Here is a 7,502-nt window from a genome sequence, read left to right on the forward strand (position 1 = left end):
AGAGAGCTTATGGGAAGTTGCTGTAAAACACAGGAAGTTCCACTCAGTACCCTGTGATAACCTAGAAGGGTGGGAGGGGTCAAGGAGGGTGGGAGGGGTTCAAGTGGGAGGGGACATTTGTATACTTACGGCTGATTCACGCTGTTGCATGGCAGAAGCCAGCACAGTATTGTAAAGCAATTATACTCTGATTAAAAGTAAGTTAAAAAAATATCCCAAAGTCAAGCAAACAAACAGTTCCTCAAATAATTGTTTTTGATGGGTCTTCGTTTCTGTGTGCAGGTTTGTCTAGCTGCAGTGCACGGGCTTCTCGTCGTGGTGGCTCCTCTTGTTGTGAAGCATAGTCTCTAGGCACACAGGCTTCAGTGGTTGCAGAACACAGCTTCAGTAATTGTGGCTCATAGCCGCTTTAGAGCTGCAGCTCGGTAATTGTGGCACATGGGCTTAGTTGCTCTGCAGCATGTGTAATCTTCCTGGAACAGGGATCAAACTCTTGTCCCCTATATTACCAGGTGGATTTTTACCCACTGTACCACCAGGGAAGTCCTCCTCAAATAATTAATGAGATCGCTGAGTTATCCTCCTATGAGTCTTCTCATAGATGCCTGATGTGTTCAACTCATGTGATCTGCCAATCTCATCCTTAATCCTTATGTGTTTGGACAGGCCAAAGAAACACCTGGAGCAGAAGTTGTCCTTAGAACCCACCTGGAGTTTTGGTTTGGCTCTCAGACCCTCAGAGCTCAGTATGGTACAGAAGAGACAACTCTTCTCCTAGCTCCAGCAGTGAGTCCAATAACCTACACCTCAGTAGCCACTCCTGCCCCACCACTGCCTGGATGGGGCACATTAACTGCTCAGGCTTCCAGTCTCCAGGGGCCTCTGTTCAGAAGGCAAACGGGCCATATCTCCTTGGTGAGACCTGGATGGGGAGTGCAGTGGGGTCAGAAAAGCACTGACTGAGCCTTCCAAAGACCCTGTCTTGAGAAACCAGTTCTAAAAAAGAAAAAAAAAAAACACCTGATCTGTAGAGATTTCTGCAGTATGAAAACCACTACAGCAGCTAATTGCAAGCTACCAATGGATTTACTCTCTTGAGAAATCTGTATGCAGGTCAAGAAGCAACAGTTAGAACTGGACTTGGAACAACAGACAGGTTCCAAATTGGGAAAGGAATACATCAAGGCTGTATATTGTTGCCCTGCTCATTTAACTGATATGCAGAGTACATCATGAGAAATGCTGGGCTGGATGAAGTACAAGCTGGAATCAAGATTGCCAGGAGAAATATCAATAACTCAGATATGCAGATGACACCACCCTTACGGCAGAAAGTGAAGAAGAACTAAAGAGCCTCTTGATGAAAGTGAAAGAGGAGAGTGAAAAAGGTGGCTTAAAACAATATTCAGAAACTAAGATCATGGCATCCGGTCCCATCACTTCATTGCAAATAGATGGGGAAACAATGGAAACAGTGGCTGACTTTATTTTGGGGGGCTCCAAAATCACTGCAGATGGTGACTGCAGCCATGAAATTAAAAGATGCTTGCTCCTTGGAAGACAAGCTATGATCAACCTAGACAGCATATGAAAAAGCAGAGACATTACTCAGCCAACAAATTTCCGTCTAGTCAAAGCTATGGTTTTTCTAGTAGTCATGTATGGATGTGAGAGTTGGACTATAAAGAAAGCTGAGAGCAAAGAATTGATGCTTTTGAACTGTGGTGTTGGAGAAGACTCTTCAGAGTCCCTTGGACTGCAAGGACATCCAACCAGTCCATCCTAAAGGAAATCATCCCTGAATATTCATTAGAAAGATTGATACTGAAGCTGAAACTCCAATACTTTGGTCACCTGATGTGAAGAACTGACTAATCTGAAAAGACCCTGATGCTGGGAAAGATTGAAGGCAGGAGGAGAAGGGGATGACAGAGGATGAGATGGTTGAATGGCATCACCAACTCGTTGAACATGAGTTTGAGTAAACTCTGGGAGTTGGTGATGGACAGGGAGGCCTGGCGTGCTGCAGTCCATGGGGTCTCAAAGAGTCGGACACAACTAAGCGACTGAACTGAACTGAATGGATTTAATACTCCTGAACTTTGAACACTTGGCTCTCTTGATGAGCTGCCACAGGCTGTCTCCAGCACACCATTACACCTTCCTATGCTGCTCACCCATGGCTCGCAGATGTCCTTGACGCAGGGACAGTTTAATTTTGTCTCAGTCTCTGGCAGGTGTCTGACAAACAACCTAGGAAAACTGGGTCCCAGACCACAGGGGAAAGAAGCAAACAATATAAAGCCTTGATGTCTAAAAGGGTTTTTTTCTTCCAAGGAGTTCAAAGCAGTTGCTGTGTTGGATCTGACATTATCCTCCCAAAAACCCTGGGAAAGTAGAGACACAGCAGGAAGAATTCTGGTATCCCTTCCTGAAAGATGGGACACTGAGGCCCAGAAAGCTTAGCTTGGTCAAGGCCACCAGCGGTTTGGAACAGAGGTTAGAGGGGAAAGCCCGATTAGGCCTCCCAGTCTCAACCCCGCAGCCCTCCCCCCACCCTGCCTTCTCATGACCCCACAGCAGGAGGCAGATGGGGAGGAAAAGCATGAGCTCTCCCTGCGGTTTTCCCAGACAGAACCCAGGTCTCTACTTCCCAGCTCTCCCAGTCTCAGACCACACACCCTCCGTGCCTCCAGGGGAGCTGGCCCGACAGGCTTCCCTTGGGGCTGTGCCAGCTCTGTCTCCGCTCATTAGCAGGTCTGTTTCCAGGTGGATTCACTGTGGGGTCATTAAAGCAATAAACAAGTTCCCGATTGTTGGTGGGCTGAACCTGGCACCCACTGATCCCTGCATTGTGCAGAGTTCCAGCGGGCCCACACAGCCCCCAAAACAATGGCTCACTTCCTCCCAGGAAGCCACAGACCCGAGCCAGTCTCCTGGGCTCGCCCACGTGCTCTGGCCAAGTCATTGTCTTCAAGTCGGACGGGTCCAGCCATTCCCATGACCAGCGTAATTGTATCCTCTTTGCCGTCCAAAAGTAGGAGGGAAATACGGGGCTGGGGGGCAGAGAGCCATAACTCCCTTAAGCATGCTATGGCCCAAATCCCCACAGCCTCTGGCCAGGAGGTCTGTGGTCCCCACTGCCTACCTGAATTCATGCTTTAGCCTTTCCCTGGAACAGGGGTTTAAGTAAGACTCTAGAAACAAATGCAGGGCAGGAGCCCTAGCCAAGCTTCCCAACCCTCCTGGCACCTTTTTACATATTTAGCTAGGATTGTTTCCTATGTCCCCAAATGGTTTGTATATATATCTCCCCCGGGGAGGGCAGGGTCCATGAATATTGTGAGCAGCAAGGTTATCCTGTCTTCCAGAGGGTCATTCTCTTGGTGGGGAGGAACAGCTCAGGCTGTTCTTTCACAAGTGATTCCTACAGATCACCAGTGGTGCCCTAAGACACAATCACTGCCAACCTGGATTGTTTTAAACACTTCTATTTGGGATTTCCTAGGTAGAATGATGTCTCAGGGACAGGAGAGGACCTGGGACAGAGGGAGCTAGGATCTGAAAAGAGGATGAGACTCAGGTGGGGAAGAGACCGAGAAGCCTAGGTCAGGAACTTCATATGCAGGCCAGAAAGCCTGGCCCTCATGGTCCACAGGATAAGAAGTGTTGAGGTTTGGAGGCAGAGGTGCCAGAGACTCTGTGTGCAATCTCTTACCCTTGCCAAGACACGGAAGAGCTGGTGAGGCTGACGTGGTTAGTCGAGGGCCAACTTTGCCTCAGCTGAACATAGTTTGCTAAGACTCTTCAGCTTTGGCCCCAAGCCCTTACCTGGGAAGAAACATACCACTTACCCTTAAAGCCAGATGGTTTGGGGTACAGGAGGTTCTGGATTGTGGAGGTGGATGAGCAAAGGCCTGGCTGGAGGTGACAGGTGGAGAGGACCTGCTGGGAAAGAAATCTTTCCCAGAGAAAGGAGTCACCATTGTGGGATGGCTTTGGGGTAAAGATGTTGGCAATACACTGAAGGGAATGGGAAGATGGAGACTGAGATCAGCCTCAAACTCCACTCCTTCAATGTAGAATTTGGCCAACATTTCCTTTTTTCTTTTTGTTTTTTTATTTTTTTCCTTTTTTCTTTTTAAATTAATTGTATTGAGGTATAATTTACTGAAGGTAAAACATACCATTTTTAACTGCACAGTTCAATGCGTTTTGACAAATTTTTAAACCTGTGTGACCACCGCCACAATTAAGATATAGAACACTTCGGTTTTCCCCAAAAGGTTCCCTCCAACTACTGACCTCAGGCAACAACTGACTTCTTTTCTGTCACTGTAGACTAGCTTTGCAAATTTAAGATTTTCATGTAAACAAAACCATGGAGCATGGTCTCTTGTGCCTGGCTTTTCCCAGTTGCTGCATGAACCTGTAGTTTCTCTTTTCATTGCTGAGTAGTATTTCATTGTGTGACTTTACCACAGTTTATTTATTTATGCTTGTTCACGGATATCTGGATTATTTCCAGTTTGGGGCTGTTATGAATAAAATTTCCTTCAACATTAGTATAAAAGTCTTTGTGGGTATATATTTTCATTTCTCTTGGGTAGTGAATTGGGTATATCCAGCAGGGTCATATAGTAAGTGTATGTTAATTTTATGAGAAATTGTCAAAATCTTTTCCAAAGTGGTGATAGCATTTTATGTGCCCATCAACAACATGAATGTTCCAGTTGCTCTGCATCGTTGCTCACACTGCATTGTTCATCTTTTTTCTTTTAGTCATTCCAATGGGAGTGTAATAAAATCTCACTGCATTTTTCATTTCCATTTCCTTGATGACTAATGATGTTGAGTGTGCCTTATTGGCCATTCATAGATTTTCCTCAGTGAAGTGATTGTTCAAATATTGAAGTGATTGTTCAAAAAAATTTGTCCATTTTTTAAAAATTGGGTTGTTTGCCTTCTTATTGAAACATATGAGTTCTTTACATATTCTGAAAACAAGACCTTTGTCAGCTACATGTATTGTAAATACTTTTTTCAATAGCATTTACTTCCTTTTTTGGCCTATGACTTCCTTGTTTGTTTTCCAAAAGTGTCCTTGGAAGAGCAGAGGTTTCTAATTTCAGTGGAGTCAAATTTACTCTTTCTTTTTTTATGTTCTTAGAAATCTTTAATAACTCTAAGGTCACAAAGATTTTCTTTTATGTTTTATTTTAGAATTTTTATTATTATCCCTTTTATGTTGAGGTCTAGGACCTATTCTAGTTTGTTTTTTTTGTTTGTTTGTTTTTTTGTTTTTTATTTTTATTCTAGTGTGTTATCAGGTTGTGGTCAAGGTATATTTTTTTCCATGAGACTATACAGTTGTTCTGGGCTTCCCTGGTGACTCAGACAGTAAACCATTTGCCTGTGATGCAGGAGACCAGAGTTTGATTCCTGGGTCGGGAAGTTCCCCCGGAGCAGGAAATGGCACCTGGAGAATTCCATGGACAGAGGAGCCTGGTGGGCTATGGGCTATGCATGGGGTTGTAAAGAGTTGGATATGACTGAGCGACTAACACAACAACAGAAAGTTGGTCTAGCTTCATTTGTTGAAAAGATACCCTTTCCTCTTTAAATTATTGTGGCCCTTTTGTCAAAATCAATTGACAAAATATGTGTATATCTATTTATGGACTATCTATATGTCCGTCTTTACACCAATACCACACTGACTTCATTACTATGGTGTTAGAGTATGTCTTGAAGTCAAGTAATATATCCTACTTTGCTCTTCTTTTTCAAGATAGTTTTGAATATTCCAGGTCCTTTGAATTTCCATGTAAATTTTAAAGTCATGTTCTCATTTTATTGTTGTTTTTTAAAATTTTTATTTACTTATTTTTGGCTATGATGGGTCTCTGTTGCTGCACTCAGGCTTTCTCTAGTTGTGGCAAGCAGAGGCTACTCTTTTTTTTTTTTTTTTTTTTTAGTTGGAGGCTAATTACTTTACAATATTGTAGTGGTTTTTGTCATACATTGACATGAATCAGCCATGGATTTACATGTGTTCCCCATCCTGATCCTCCCTCCCGAGGCTACTCTTCATTGCAGTTATGTGGGCATCTCATTGTGGTGGCTTCTCTTGTGGACTCTAGGGCACCCGGTCTTCAGTAGTCATGGTGCATGGTCTTAGTTGCCCCACAACATGTGGAATCTTCCCAGAGTAGGGATTGAACTTGTGTCCCCCACATTGGCAGGCGATTCTTAACCCCTGGACCACCAGGGAGGTCCCTCCATGTAAATTTTAGAATAAGCTTGTCAGTTTCTGCAAAAATTACTGGATGGTTATCTTAGTCCCTTGGCTTGCTATAACAGAATACCATAGGCTTAAACAACAGAAATTTATTTCTCAGTTCCAGAAGCTGGGCAGTCCAAGATCAGCAGACTAGCAGATTCAGCATCTGGTGAGAGCCTGCTTCCTGGTTCATAGATGCCATCTTCTCATTGTGTCCTAACATAGCAGAAAGGGCAAGGGTTCTTTCTGGGAGTTTCTTATAAGGACACTAAACCCTTTTGTGAAGGCTCTGCCCTCATGACCTAATCACCTCCCAAAGACCTCACCTCCTAATGCAATCACACTGGGATTAGGGTTTCAACACACAAGTTTGGAGAGGGGGGACACATTCAGTTCATAGCAGTGATTTTGATTGGTATTGCGTCGACTCTATAGGTTGATCTGGGAAGCATTAATGTTTTTACAATACTGAGTCTCCCCATCCATGACAATTGTGTATCTCTTCGTTTAGATCTTTTAACTTCTCAGCAATGTTTTATAGTTTTCCATGTAAATGTCTTAGACAACTTTCATTAAACTGATCTCTAGGTATTACATGTTTGTTGATGCTACTGCAAAGGGTATCTTTTCATTTTATATTCCAATAGTTTGTTACAGGTATATAGAAATATGACTTATTTTTGTATTCTGATCTTATATTCTGCAACTCTGATCAACTGACTTATTAGTTCTAACAATTTTTGGTAAATTCGTTAGTTTTCCACACACATATCATTTTAATTGTGAATAAAGTCAGTTTTATTTCTTCTTTTACACTTTTTATGCCCTGTACGCCTGAACTATCCCACTTGGTCCTGTGTGTTATCCTTTTTTATATCGCTGGGTTCTATCTGCAAAAATTTTGTTAAGGCTTTGTGTCTATGTTCAAGAGATATTACTCTGTAGTTTTCTTTCCTTGTAATATCTTTTATTGTGGCATCATGGTAATTCTGGACTCATAAAATGAGTTGGGAAATGTTTCCTTTCCCTCTGTTTTCTGAAACAATTAATGTATTATTAGTATTATTTCACCCTTAAATAATTGATAGAATTTTATCAGTTTCTTAAAAAATTATGAACTCAAGTCTTTAATAGATAGAGGGTTACTCAGATTTTCTATATCTTCTTGGGCCAGTTTTTCTAATGTGTATTTCAAGTAATTTGTTCATTTTATGTAACT

The sequence above is a fragment of the Cervus elaphus genome, chromosome 14 (genome assembly GCF_910594005.1).
Source record: "Cervus elaphus chromosome 14, mCerEla1.1, whole genome shotgun sequence".
In the NCBI taxonomy this organism is placed as follows: domain Eukaryota; kingdom Metazoa; phylum Chordata; class Mammalia; order Artiodactyla; family Cervidae; genus Cervus; species Cervus elaphus.